Here is a 15,375-nt window from a genome sequence, read left to right as displayed (position 1 = left end):
TCACAGAGACCTCAAACACAACTTATAGAATTCACTGTGGAGGAAGTAATGGAGAACTACTGTCAAACAAATGATCAAGACTAGTTGGTGAAATAAAAGATACCTCTCTTGAAGATGCAGAATTCTGCTGCCAGCAGCCAATTAACATATTCTAAGTAAGTCTGTGTTGCTTGAAAAACACATTACTTGAGCTCTTGATTTCAAAAATAAAATAAGGAATGTATATTAGCAAGGTCCAAACTTGTGGCTTAGAAAATACAAAAATTACTGCCCTCTAGCAGTTTTCAATGCATAAGTGAATGTGATAGACTGCATTATAGTATCTGCTATCTTTCACACTCATGGAAAATACATCTCCATTTGAAGCTTACTTTTAACTAAGGATATACAAGATGAACAATGATGCTAGACAGAAGAATGATAACTAGATGTGCTCTCACTTCTCTGTGGAAAATTAAAAGAATTTAAAAAATGAACTGATAGGAACAGCAGACTGGTGATTGCCAGAGGACAGCAAATATGAAGGGGGTAAATGTAACCAAATGGTACAAACTTCCAGTTGTGAAATATAAAAGTTTTGGGTATGTATTATATTATAAAAAATAGTTATATATTTTGTTATAATTTCCCTTCTCCTCTGTCATAGATCCAGGAATATGCCAGAATAAAAAAAAATGGACTGCTGGGACCAGGTAGTGATACACTCACTTAAGTATCTATGTTACGCCTAGTCAAGTACACAAGCCCTTGGTCCTTACTTGCAGGGAGGAAGTTTCACAAGTGGTGAAACAGTGCCATGGGTATCTTTCTTTATCTCGCTCTCTTTTTCTCTCCCCCCTTTCATTTTCTTTCTGTCCTATGAAAATAAAAAAAAATAGGAAAAAGTATAAAGGAAACCAAATGGTATAAACTTCCAGTTGTGAAATATAAAAGACTTGAGGATGTATTGTATTATTTAAAAAAATCAGTTGTATATTTTGCCATAATTTCTCTTCTCCTCTGTCATAGGTCCAGGAACATACCAGAATTTAAAAAAAAAAATTGGATTGCTGGGACCAGGTGTGATATAATTTTTATGCAGGCACCAAGCCCCAGCAATAACCTGGCGACAAAAGAAAGAGTGAAAGAAGAAAAGGAAGGAAGGACAGAAGGAAAGAAAGAAGTAAGAAAGGGAGATTGTCTGGAGCCTGACAGGAGCAGCACCATGGCTAGCTCATGGTGGAATGGTAACTCAGTACCTTCATGGCTGTAAATCACAAAAGTGATGAGGTTGTTGCCATAATGTAGCATAATGTAAATTGGCTGATAAAGTAAAATAGTAACAGACTGAACCTCAATTTTAGGTCAGGCCCACAGAGATATATGAGATTCCAAAAAAGGAACAGGTCATTTATGCCCAGATTATACTATCAACCCAGACCAACTTTTCATGGTACTTAGTTTTACTTTATATTTAGTCTAGATATTAGATTGAGTCAAATGAAAACTGAGTACTGAGTGAAACATCTGATAACTAATCAATCAGATTTCCTTTCCTTTTCTCTCCTTTGCACTTGGCCTTCATCCCTAATACACTAAGTTTTACTTTGTTTAAATCTGAGAGAACCATTCTAGCATATGTGTTGTCTGAGACTGAGTCCAGGCAAGCACTTTGCCATGAAGCCCCCTTCCCAGCCGCACTTAAACACTTCAAAAATTGTCTTGAAGGACCACCTGAGGTGCTGCAAAACCAGTCAGTGAGCACTTGCTCACACAACAACACTCACTGAACATCTAACATGTGCCTGTTATAAGAGCCAGAGATCCAGAGAGGAAAGAAAAGAATCTCTGAAGTTGTTCAACAGCTGGTTAAAACCCACACCAGTGCCATTCAATCACAGTAGACCTGCCTGGAATTATGGACTATCACAGAGTACATGGAGCACAGAAGAGAGATGTCCATGGGCAGCTAGCCATGGGAAGGTGGAAGAGTGAAATCAGAAAGCACTTCCTAGTTGCAGTGAAACCTGAACTCTCCATGAAAGGAAGAAAAGGAATAAATCAGAGAAACTATCACTAAGTAAAAAGGACAATGCCATGGAAGAACTTGTCTTCATAAGAGTTGCTCTATCTGGACAGGAAGAATCGAGGATATAGAAATAGAGAAGGGGGAGCAGAGCCAAGATGGCGACTTGTAAACAGTACCTCGTGTGTGTGAGCAAAAAAAAAAAAAAGCAGCTTACAACCTGGGAATGTCTGGAAAGGAGAGGATAACTGGCGCATCCGTGAAAGAGTGAATAAGGGGTTTTCAGGGTGACACCAAAAAAAGAGTCCTATAACCCACTCCTGGGCTGACAGAGGCCAAACAAAGAAAGGAAAATCTTTGGCTTCACTATTTTTTAATTCACCTTTGCCCCCACACATCAGAACAAGCTCCACTGGCTAGCTAGCTGGTCCTAGCAGGCTTCCTGTGGAACTATATTCTTTACCAAGATTCCTGGCTCAGCAAGGGTGTCATCCCAAGCCTTTTTTTTTTTTTTCTTTTCCTTCTCTTCTTATTTTTAGGTGGCTGAATCTCTATTTGAGTGACAAAATACCCAACCAATCAGAGCATCAGCCCTGCCTGGGAAAGACTGCCTGAAGTTTTTTTTTTTTTTTTTTTTGGATACTTCTTATAATTGGTTGTCTTTGCTCAGGCTGCACGCAGCCAATCTGGAGTGGTCCAAGCTGCAGATTGAATGTTAGGGTTTCATACTCTATTTTATTTTATTATTACTATTATTATATATGCATGTCCCTTTTTCCTCCTCTTCAGGTTGACTAAAATTAACTGCTGTTGCTTTTTACATGGATAGGTGACTGGGTGTCTTATCCAGTGTGAGAGGAACTTCTTTGTCTCTCCCTCTTCCCTCCACCCTCCTTTTTCTCTCCTCCTAGCTAATTAAAAAAGGGGGGGAACTCTTTCCTTTCACTGCTCTTTTTTCTTCCTTTCTTCTTTTTTTTTAATATTTATTTTATTTATTTATTCCCTTTTGCTGCCCTTGTTGTTTTATTGTTGTAGTTATTATTGTTGTTGTCGTTGTTGGATAGGACAGAGAGAAATGGAGAGAGGAGGGGAAGACAGAGAGGAGGAGAGAAAGATAGACACCTGCAGACCTGCTTCACCACCTGTGAAGCGACTCCCCTGCAGGTGGGGAGCCGGGGTTTGAACTGGGATTCTTATGCCGGTCCTTGTGCTTTGCGCCACCTGCACTTAACCCGCTGCACTACAGCCCGACTCCCCATTTTCCTTTCTTCTTATTTTCTTCCTTCTTCTGCTTTCTGGATTCACTGACACTCATTTGTGAATTATTTTGTGGAAGAAATCTGACTTGGAGTGAAGTGTGTGTGTGTGTGTGTGTATTTTCCACTTTCCTTACTACTCTTGCTATCCCTAGAATTTATAATAAACAGTAGATTTGCATTATTATCTACTCTTTATTTCCATTTTTCCTTTCTCTTTCTTTTGCCTTGTTTGCTATTTTTTCTTGGTCTGGAGGTGTTGTTGGCTAACTGGTATTGGTTGAACTGTATCAATTTTTGCTTCAGTTGCTATTGTTGTAATTTCTGAGGTTTGTGACTGCATTTGTGAAAGGTCTTTAGTACAGTGTGGCTAGTACTCAAAACACAAAACTGAAGAATGACAAGACAGAAGAGTACAAACCACATCAATAAAAAATATGGTTAAATCAAGAGCAAATAAAACTTCTACCACAACGAATCAGGACAGGAGCCCAGAAAAAAATTCCAAATCAGTCAGAACTAACCACAGATAAGAAATGTATGCAAGGGAGCCAGGCTGTAGCGCAGCAGTTTAAGCACACATGACGCAAAGCACAAGGACCAGAGTAAGGATCCTGGTTCAAGCCCCCGGCTTCCCACCTGCATGGGAGTTGCTTCACAGGTGGTGAAGCAGGTCTGCTGGTGTCTGTCTTTCTCTCTCCCTCTCTATCTTCCCCTCCTCTCTCCATTTCTCTCTGTCCTGTCCAACAATGATGACATCAATAATAACTACAACAATAAAGCAACAAAGACAACAAAAGGGAATAAATAAATAAATATAAAAAAAAATTTTTTTAAAGAAATGTATGCAAGCATGGACAGGTGGTGGCGCACCTGGTTAGGTGCTCACATCAAAGTGCACAAGGACACAGGTTCAAGCCCCTGGTCCCCACCTGTAGGAGGAAAGCTTCATGAGTGGTGAAGCAGGGCTTCAGGTGTCTCTCTGTCCCTCTTCCTCTCTATCTCCCCCTTCCCTCTCAATTTCTCTCTGTCTCTATCCAATAATAAATAAATAAATAAATAAAACAAAAAAGAAAAGTATGCATGCAATAGTAAACCTAATAATCACAGAAATAAAGACAACTATGGAGGAAAGAGCTATCAGAATTAAGAAAACAACAGATGAGACTGTCAAGGAAAATAACAGCTACATTGAGGTAATTAGGGAACTGAAAGCTGAAATAGCTGAGCTAAAAGGCCAATTAGCAGAACAAGCTAATACTATAACTGGACTGAAGAAAGAAGCTAAGGGAAGTGAAAGCAGATGAACAGAAGCAGAAAACAGAATTAGCCAGAGAATGAGCTAGAGAAAAGAAAGAAAGTAAGTAAGTAAAAGAGCTCCAAAAGAGACTGAGAGACACTGAAAACAACAACAGAGACATAGGGGATGATCTCAGAAGAAGTAACATCCATATCATTGGCAAGAAAGAGGAAGAAAGAGAGGAAGGGAAAGTAAATATCCTAGAGGAAATAATAGAAGAAAACACACAGACCTAGACAACAGAAAGGACATTAAGATCCAAGAGGCCCAGAGAGTTCCAAACAGAATCAACCCAGACCTGAAGACATCTAGGCACATCACTGTTACAATGAAAAGAAGTAAGGATAAAGAAAAGATCCTAAAGGTTGCAAGAGAAAAAACAAAAAGTCACATACAGAGGAAAACCCATAAGACTATCAGAGGACTTCTCCACTCAAACTCTAAAAGCCAGAAGAGAATGGTAAGATATCCATCGAGGCCTGAATGAAAAAGTATTTCAACCAAGGGTAATATATCCTACTAGACTTTCATTTAAACTAGATGGAGGGAGCAAAACCTTCTCAGACAGGCAGCAGTAAAAGAAGGCAACAATCACCAAGCCTTCCTTGAAAGTGGTTCTAAAAGACCTTTTACAAACAAGAACATCAACATAATACTTGTCATATATCATAGCAAATAAAAATTACTGAATAATGGCACTACATTATTTTAAATCTATAATATCCATAATAAATGTCAATCGCTTAAACTCACCCATTAAAAGGCACAGAGTGGGAGGATGGATCAGAAAACACAACCCAGACATATGCTGCCTGCAAAAATCCCACCTGACCCAACAAGACAAACACAGACTTAAAGTGAAAGGATAGAAAACTATCATACAGGCTAATGGACCACAAAAAAGCAGGAACAGCCATTCTCATCTCTGACATAATAGACTTTAAATTAAATAAAGTAATAATAGATAGGCAGGGCCATTACATAATGATTAGAGGATCAGTCAATCAAGAAGATATAACAATTATTAACATATATGCACCCAATGAGGGACCTTCTAAATACATTAAACACCTGTGAAAGAACTACAAAATGCATCAATAGTAATACAATAATAGTGGGAGACTTCCACACCCCACTCTCACACTCACATAGATCAGCGAAGCAAAGGATCAACTAAGAAACAGAATTAAATGAAGATATGGACAGACTAGACCTCCTGGACATTTTCAGAGTCCTTCACCCAAAAAAACTGGAATATACATTCTTTTCAACTTCACACAGCACATTCTCAAGAATACACCACATGTTAGGCCACAAAGACAGTATAAACAAATTCAAGAGCATTGAAATTATCCCAAGTATCTTCTCAGACCACAGTGGAGTAGAGCTAACATTTAACAACAAACAGAAAATTACTAAAAGTCAAAAAATTTGGAAACTCAACAACATGCTGTAAAGAACCACTGACTTGAAGAGGCACTCAAGCAAAAAATTCAAATGTTCCTGGAAACAAATTAAAACGAAGACACAAGTTATCAAAATATTTGGGGCACAGCTAAAGCATTACTGAGAGGGAAACTCATAGGCCTACAATCATATATTAGAGAACAAGAAAAAGCTCAAATAAAAGACAGTACAAAATGCCTTAAGGACTTAGAGGAAGAGGAACAAAAGAACCCTAAAGCAACCAGAAGGATGGAAATCACTAAAATTAGAGCAGAAATAAACAACATCGAACAAAAGAGAACCATATAAAATATCAGTGAAGCCAAATATTGGTTCTTAGAAAAATTAAACAAGATTGACAAACCTCTAACCAGACTCACTAATAATAATAATAATAATAAAATTCAAATAAGTATAATTGTAAATGTTAGAGGAGATATCACAATTGACACCACAGAAATCTAGAAAATCATTAAAAACTTTTACAAAGAACTATATGGCACCAAGCAAGAAAATCTGGAAAAAAATGGAAGGATACCTAGAGACATATAACATTCCAAAACTGAACCAAGAAGAACTACAAAACCTAAATGCACCAATCACAGACAAATAAATTGAAACAGTTATTAAGAATCTTCCCAACAACAAAAGTCCTGGACCACATGGATTTACAAACAAATTTTACAAAACCTTCAAGAAGCTGTTAATACCTATATTCTATAGCTTGTCCACAAGACTGAAGAAACAGGAACACTCCCTTCCACCTTCTATGAACCCAACATCACCCTGATACCAAAAGCAGATAGGGACACACAAATAATAGGAAAACTACAGACCAATATCTCTGATGAAGATAGATGCCAAAATATTAAACAAGATCCTGGCCTACCAGATACAGCAGTACATCAAAAAGATTGTTCATCATGACCAAGTGGGATTTGTCCCAGGAATGCAAGGCTTGTTCAACATACATAAGTCAATCAATGTCATTCACTACATCAACACAAGCAAAACCAAAAACCACATGATTATCTTAATAGATGCAGAGAATGCCTTTGACAAAATCTAATACCCATTCATGCTCAAAACACTACAAAAATGGGAATAGATGGGAAATTCCTCAAGATAGTGGAGTCTATATACAGCAAACCTACAGCCAGCATCATATTCAATGGACAGAAGCTGAAAGCATTCCCCCTCAGAACCAGAATGGGGACTAGACAGGGTGGCCCACTATTGACATTACTATTTAACATTCTGTTGGAAGTTATTGCCATAGCAATCAGGCAGGAGAAAGAGATCAAAGGAATACAGATTGGAAGGGAAGAAGTCAAGCTCTCACTATTTGCAGATGATATGATAGTGTACATAGAAAAACCTAAAGAATCCAGCAGAAAGCTACTGGAAATCATTAGACAATATAGCAAGGTGTCAAGCTACAAAATCAATGTACAAAAATCAGTGGCATTTCTTTATGCATACACTAAAGCCAAAGAAGAGGTTATGCTAAACTCACTCCCATTCACTGTTGTAGCAAAATCAATAAAACACCTAAAAATAAAGCTGACCAAAGAAGTGAAAGACTTGTATACTGAAAAGTATGAGTCACTATCCAAGGAAATAGAAAATGATACCAAGAAGTGGAAAGACATCCCATGCTCATGGATTGGAAGAATTAATATCATCAAAATGAATATTCTCTCCAGAGCAATATACAAATTTAATGTAATACCCATCAATGTTCCACCAAGCTTCTTTAAGAAAATAGAACAAAAACTGAAATCATTTATCGGGAACCTGAAAACACCTAGAATTGCCAAAACAATCTTGAGGAAAAGAAACAGAAATGGAGGCATCACACTCCCAGATCTCAAACTATACTATAAGGCCATCATCATCATCAAAACATCCTGGTACTGGAACAAAAATAGGCACACAGACCAGTGGAATAGAATTGAAAGCCAAGAACTAAACCCCCACACCTATGGACATCTAATCTTTGATAAGGGGGCCCAAAGTATTAAATAGAGAAAGAAAGCTCTCTTCAATAAATGGTGCTGGGAAAACTGGTTTGAAACATGCAAAAGAATGAAACTGAACTACTTTATCTCACCAGAAACAAAAATCAACTCCAAGTGGATCAAGGACATGGATGTTAGACCTTCAAGAACTATCAAATACATAGAGAAAAATTTTGGTGGAACACTTTCACAACTAAACCTCAAGGACATCTTTGATGATACATACCAATTGCAAGGAAGACTAAAGCAGAAACTAATCAATGGGACTACAACAAATTGAAAAGCTTCTACACAGAAGAAGAAACTAACTAGTATACAAAGAGACCCCTCACTGAATGGGAGAAGATCTTCACATGCCATACATCAGACAAGAGACTAGTAACCAAAATATACAAAGAGTTCAGCAAACTTAGCAACAAAAAAGAGAAAAAAAATCCAAAAATGGGCGGAAGATATGAACAGAACATTCACTACAGAAGTGATCCAAAAGGCTAATAAACACATGAAAAATTGATCCATGTCACTGATTGTCAGAGAAATGAAAATAAAGACAACATTGGATACCAACTCACTCCTGTGAGAATGGCATACATCTAAAAGGACAGCAGCAACAAATGCTGGAGAGGCTGTGGGGACAACAGAACCCTTCTGCACTGCTGGTGGGAATGTAAATTGATTCAGTTTCTGTGGAGAGCAGACTGGAGAACTCTCACAAGGCTAGACATGGTCCTTCCATATGACCCAGTGATTCCTCTCTTGGGGATATATATACCTCAAGGACTCCATAACACCCAACCAAAAAGATATGTGTATGCCTATGTTCATAGCAGCACAATTTTTAATAGCTAAAACCTGGCAGCAACCCTGTTGCCCAACAAACTGATGAATGGCTGAGAAAGCTGTAGTATATATACATAATGAAATACTACGCAGCGATGAAGAAGAATGAACCCACCTTCTCTGACCCATCTTGGATGGAGCTAGAAGGAATTATGTTAAGTGAACTAAGTCAGAAAGACAAAGATGACAATGAGATGGTCCCACTCATAAAGAGAAATTGAGAAAGAATAACATAAAGGTAAAAGCAAATCAGGATTTGACTGAATTTGAAGTAGAGCACCAAAGTAAAAATCTCTGGGTTGAGGGTGAGGGCAGAAGTTCTGTTTCACTGGGGGTGGATAGGGGGGAGTCTTTTGGTGGTGGGAATGTGTTTATGTAGACTCTTATTAATTTTTAGTCATATAAATCATGATTTAATTAATATGAAGTGGAAAAATTGAACGCCTCAAACTTTTTGATGTATAGACCATAGGCTGCGTCTTTGTTATGTTTACTACCTTAAAAGCTTAGACAAGGGAGAACAGAAGCAACTGGTGGCATAGCTATATACAAATTATGTCAAATGGCATAAATTACGGTGATGTTGTGTATGATACAGCAAATCCTAACAAAGGGAATTTCAAAGTTAATCCAATTTCCAAATAATATGATTACAGAAATAACTATCTATTGCCTTCTTAAATACTAAGACAGCAGGAACATCCTGCTTCCTCTATAAAGCCTATATTTCCCCCAGTCCTGGAACCTGTAGTGTGGGGCTCACTTTCCCACATGCTTCTCTCAATTCATACCAAATGATATTGCATCCACCAATCCCAACCTAATCAATGCAATGAGTACCACCTCAGCATGCTTCACGTCAGACTGTGTTCAGAGATGTCAGGCATGGATCGTCAGCCCTTCAGCCTCATTACTCAGGTGAGACCTTTCCTTTCAAAGGATTCTCTAATTGCATTCTAGATGGTGCACTTTCTAACAAAGTCCCAAAACCTAGATATAGGCCAGGTCCCATGAGATAGAGCATATGTTTACATGTATCTATAAATTAGGGAAAAATATATACCTGAAAGCAAAAGTAAACAATAATCTGCAGTAAGTCAGTATAAAGTTCATAATGAAACAGTGTCTGCTTAGACTTAGATACCCTCCTCACCTACTTCCTGTTAGACTTCTCTCACTCACTTCAAAGGGGTTAGCTTTGATAAGGTTAATATTATTCCTTAGGTTTTTCTATGTATATTATCACATCATCTGCAAATAGGGAGAGTTTTACTTCCTCTCTTCCAATCTGTATGCCTTTAACTCCTGCCTGATTGCTATGGCAATTCAACACTATGTTGAATAGTAATGGTGATAGTGGGCATGCCTGTCTAGTACCTGATCTGATCTGAGTGGAAATGCTTGCAGTTTTTCACCATTAAGTATGATGTTGGCTATAGGTTTGATATATATATATATATATATATATATATATATATATATATTCCACTATCTTGAGGAATTTTCCATCTATTCTCATTTTTTTGTAGTGTTTTGATCATAAAGGGATGTTGTATTTTGTCAAAGGCTATCTCTGTACCTATTGATATGACCATGTGGCTTTTGGTCTTGCTTTTATTGATGTGATGGATCACGTTGATTGATTTATGTATATTAAACCAACCTTGCATGCCTGGGATAAACCCCACTTGGTCATGATGAACAATCTTTTGAATATACTGCTGTATCTAAAATTGAAAGCTTTTAAGTAGGAGTGTGACATGACTAGATTTACACTTGGAAAAGATTTCCTTGGCAATTCTAGAGAGGAGGGAGCTAGGAGGGGTCTGGCTGTTCCTGGATCTGAGAAGTTAGCTAGGAAATGATTGCCATAATTCAGGTGAAAAATTGGGACAGACTGGGACATGGCTTGATTTCTGCTCTGAAATATGATGTAAATGAGAAGAGAACTAAATTACATCTAGTGAATAGCAAAATTTTCAAAGAAGCACTAAGGGCTTCCTGAGTCCACTCTGCCTCATTAATTTTGTTTTGAAAGCTTTTTTTTTTCATTCATGCTGTGTCCCTCCTAATAGAAGTCCAGGAGCAGGCAGTGATACACCTGGCAGAGAGTACATGTTACCATGGACAAGGACCTGAATGCAAGTCCTAAGTCCCCACATCTGGGAGTTGGGAAGGTTGTATCTTTCTGGGCAGTGGAGCCCTCTGTCTCTATCAGAAGAAAAAGAAAGAAAAAGGAACAAGATGGTCACCAAGAGCAGTGGTATATCCATGTCCATACCAAGTTTTAGCAATAGCTCTGGTGACAAAATAATTAAAAAGTGGTAATTAAATCTCAAATTTATAATTTGATTAGTTGTAAAAGTACCAGCCTAACCTTTTCCTAGGCCCCTTGTGCTCTCTCTCTCTCTCTCTCTCTCTCTCTCTCCCTCGCTTCTCTGTGTGTGTGTGTGTGTGTGTGTGTGTGTGAGTGTGTGTGTGTGTGTGCATATGCACGTGCATGCATGTGTGTGTGTAAGTTCTAACAAGTATGATCATCATATCACATGATCTTATCAAGCACCCATTATCAAGCACCACTGTACTAGGTGCTGGGTTCATGGCAAGAAGAAAACAAAGATTTTACTTTTTGAAACTGGCAGTCTAATGGGGAGACACAGGATAAATACATAAACAAATAAATAATAACAAAATTCTAATCTGTGTGAATAAACAGCAACAGAATGCTGAACTCTAGAATAGCAGCTGTGCATGTATACTCACAGACATGTCCTGGAATACTCACCCAGAAGTCAGTTGAGATAGAATCATGAATATATTTACATTTAATTTGTATAAGTATCATTCTAGAGGGGAAGTATTCATACATTCTGGCAGGTGCTATTGTCCCAAAATACCAGCATTTATTCTTCAAGCCACAAACAAGGCATATAATTACAGACACAAGGAAGGAGGAGGCTGGAAAGGAAAACTCTAGCTTTCAGAGAAGCTTGTTTTCCATCTCTGGACTTACTGAGACTATAAACCTGAAGGAGGACTTCTGGAAATAGTGGACTGAAACACTACTTTTTTGATTCAGCAACTCAGGTAGGTCTTTCAGAGTGAGACTGGACATGGTAGGATTGATGCACTCAGGACTGAGTTCTAAAGCTTGACTGACTTGCATGATTGTAGCTCAATTCTACAAAATATTTATTAACAATTTAATTTGAAATTTCAGCAGTTCAAGAGAAACTAGAGTTCTGAATTAGCTAAAAGTTTCCCTAGTTGAGAGCTAAGATTGAAATCCCCTGTCACTCACAAAACAGCTTTTGATGGGCCATTTCACTGTACCTTTTCCAAATAGTAAGTAGCTCCTGACACTTGAAAAATAAAGAGAAACTGCTGGACCAGTTTCAACTGAGTATCTACTGGACAGAATATAGAGGTGAGCTAACAACTAGGCTCTAACCACCTGGACACAACCAGTAAGAGAGCAATCACATTCAGTTACAAGCCAAGGAGTTTGGGTTTATATCACAGACCATAGGTAAAAGACATTCTACATCATGGCTCTTCCATGTGTCCTTTCATTTGTCATAATTTCCCAGATCTAACAATTTGACTTAAAAGGGTGGGGGAACTTGACTGGAAGCTGTGTGGTGGTGCACCCCATAAAGTGCACAAATTACTATATGCAAGAACCTGGGTTCAAGCCCCTGATGCCCACATGCAGAGGAGAATGATTCTCTTTTTCACTCTCCCTACCTGGCTGCCCCTTCTCTTCATTTCTCTATCAAAAAATTAAATTGAGTTTTAAGAAAGGATTTGATTAACTGCTAGAAGTGTGAGATCTCACATTGAGACAAATTGTAATTTGAGATAAGCCTACTAAATGGGGGAGCAATAATGTGACATAAATCCTTTGTTCTTTTACCTATACCTCAACATACATACCTACATATGCATACACTGATTTACAATTTGGCAACCTGTCCATTCCAAAAGACAATTAACAATTATTCACTGTGGCATTTGACAGATACAATGGGACACTACTTTGGCTAGTGATTAAAAATGATCTTTTATGATTCTTGATCAAAAATTAATTTCCCATTGACTAGCCTTAGAAAAAGGTTATTATCTATTTTATTCTATACTTATTTCACTACTAGCAAGAGATTCTTTTGTCTCCTAGCCTTAGCAATGCACAACTGCCATCATTCCCAAGACCTCTATGGGTTCCTTGACCAGAAGAGGCGTTTAGCTATGTCATCCATGATGTATTGCACATTTAATTGCACTATGCAGCTATTCAAAAAGCATTCAGAAGTAATCATTTAGCATTAATATCCCAGGGCAATCCAAGGTCACAGTACATTAAAAACTAATTCACAGTGGTTCAAGAATGCATTTTTCATATATGAAGTAACATAATTCTTTTATGATAAAAATGATAGTGGTGTTACAGAATGATGAGACACAAGATATTCTGAAAATCCATCATTAGACCTCCTGCACAAATGGCAAAGTCAGACCTTTCTTCTTCTCATAACTCAACATACCTCTAGTCTGTATTAAACACCACTGACCATGTTAACCTTTTACATGACTAGCCATGTTTTAAGAAGCAGCATCTCCATATTTATTATCATAGGCAATGCATTCACACGATGTGTGCTGTGATAATTTTCCTCTCAAGTTTTATTGTCATCATTTTAATATGTAAAATTACAATATTCATATATAAAAATAAATAGAATAATAATAATGTATGTATGAGTTACAATGCTTTTTAGTGAAAAACAGGCACACACATCTGTGTGTATTTGTGTGTGCATCTTGTCCACTTCTTTCCAAGGATGCTGTGGAAGATAAATTTATTGTAACTTGCACAAAGCACCTCTCTTATGCTAAAATAATAGTATCCTGAGGCAACGGACTCTCGATGCAGTGTAGAATGGGCAGGCTCCGTCTTCCAGAACCTATCAACTCTCACACCTCATTCCATTAGCAGTGCTATATCACAATTTTCTGTCATTCAGCAAGCAACTTATCAAAAATTATTTCAGTATTTCACAGGCAATATTTCCACGTGTTAATATGCTAAACTCTGTATTCAAAGATACCTATTACATTTCCAATCCACTGCTTTCTTTCCTATTTGTTTATATTTTATATCTAAGAGCCCATCTTCTAAATAAGTCCATAAAGAAGGGGGGGAAAGTCTGAAGCTTTGCCCTGTCCTGAGATCACACAAAATGATTGCTAAGTATTATCATAATCCTGTATTTAGGGCACTGAATAGATACTAGACATGAATTATATATATATATATATATATATATATATATATATATATGACGAGATATTGATTCATAAAACACAATAAAATGTGCAATTTGGCCAGTGGTAATGGATAACTGGAATAAGCATTGAATGGCAAGTTGTCAACAAGCAACACAGAAGTTCAAGTGCAGATTTCAGGATCTTGCCATGAGTCTCCTTTTATTCAGCTTCCATTATAGTCATGCTATAAGTTCATGTTTTACCACATAAGCTACTTTCTCCAGATCACTAAGTTCTTTTTCTAGAAATTCTAGGAAAAGACATAATTTTCAGGATTTCACTAGAGAAATGCATACTGGATCTAGGGAGCTATTCCTTGGGTGAGCGAGAGGATAAATCACTTAAACTATTAGATACTTCAATTATAACACAAAAATTGTTGAAAACTTCTAATACAAAAATTTGGGCAAACTAGGAATTACAATAGCAAGTACTTTTAAATGGAAAGTTCATGTCATACATTTATTCACCTACCATTTTACCTAGCTATAGTCCATAAGCCCACAAACCAATGAAATCAGGAAATGCTTCTAATGACCAAGCAAGATATTCTGACCTCAGTCTCTTGATAATGAAGACTAAAACATTTCTCCCTCCTTCCTATACTTCTTTAATCTCTTTTCTATTCCTCTTCCTCGGTTTTATAAAATAATAAGACTTTGGGGTCCAGAAATATTTAAGCAAATTCAGAAAGGGAGGAGATAGGAGAAGTGAAATAAATCATGGATTGCTTCCCTAAAAGTCTCTCAAAGGATGCACTGCTATATATAGACTCACCTTTCAAATTGTTTGCAAGTAGTTAGCTACTCCATCAGAAATCCTTGGGAAAACCAGTGAGAACAACAGATGGATTAATATAATTCTAAGATTAGCTATGATTTGATTTTGTACTTTAGCATTTCTCATTTGAACAGAATATCAAATGTACACAACCTGGCCTTTTCCATCCTCTTGTCAACCAGCAGTCTTAGACAAGTGTTATAATCTCAGATATATATTGTCTCTCATGAACTTGGCAACAGATGAGGACTTCCTGATAAAGTAAATTCTGCCAAAATGAAGTCATTTTTCTTTAATTTCCTCAATGTATTTATTACTACCCACACTCCCATTATCACCATCAGTATCTCCATGTGGTTACATACCTAGTTAATTATGCAGAGAAATAAGAGAAAAACA

Source organism: Erinaceus europaeus, chromosome 1 (genome assembly GCF_950295315.1).
Source record: "Erinaceus europaeus chromosome 1, mEriEur2.1, whole genome shotgun sequence".
Taxonomy (NCBI): domain Eukaryota; kingdom Metazoa; phylum Chordata; class Mammalia; order Eulipotyphla; family Erinaceidae; genus Erinaceus; species Erinaceus europaeus.
Note: the sequence above shows the minus strand (reverse complement) of the source record.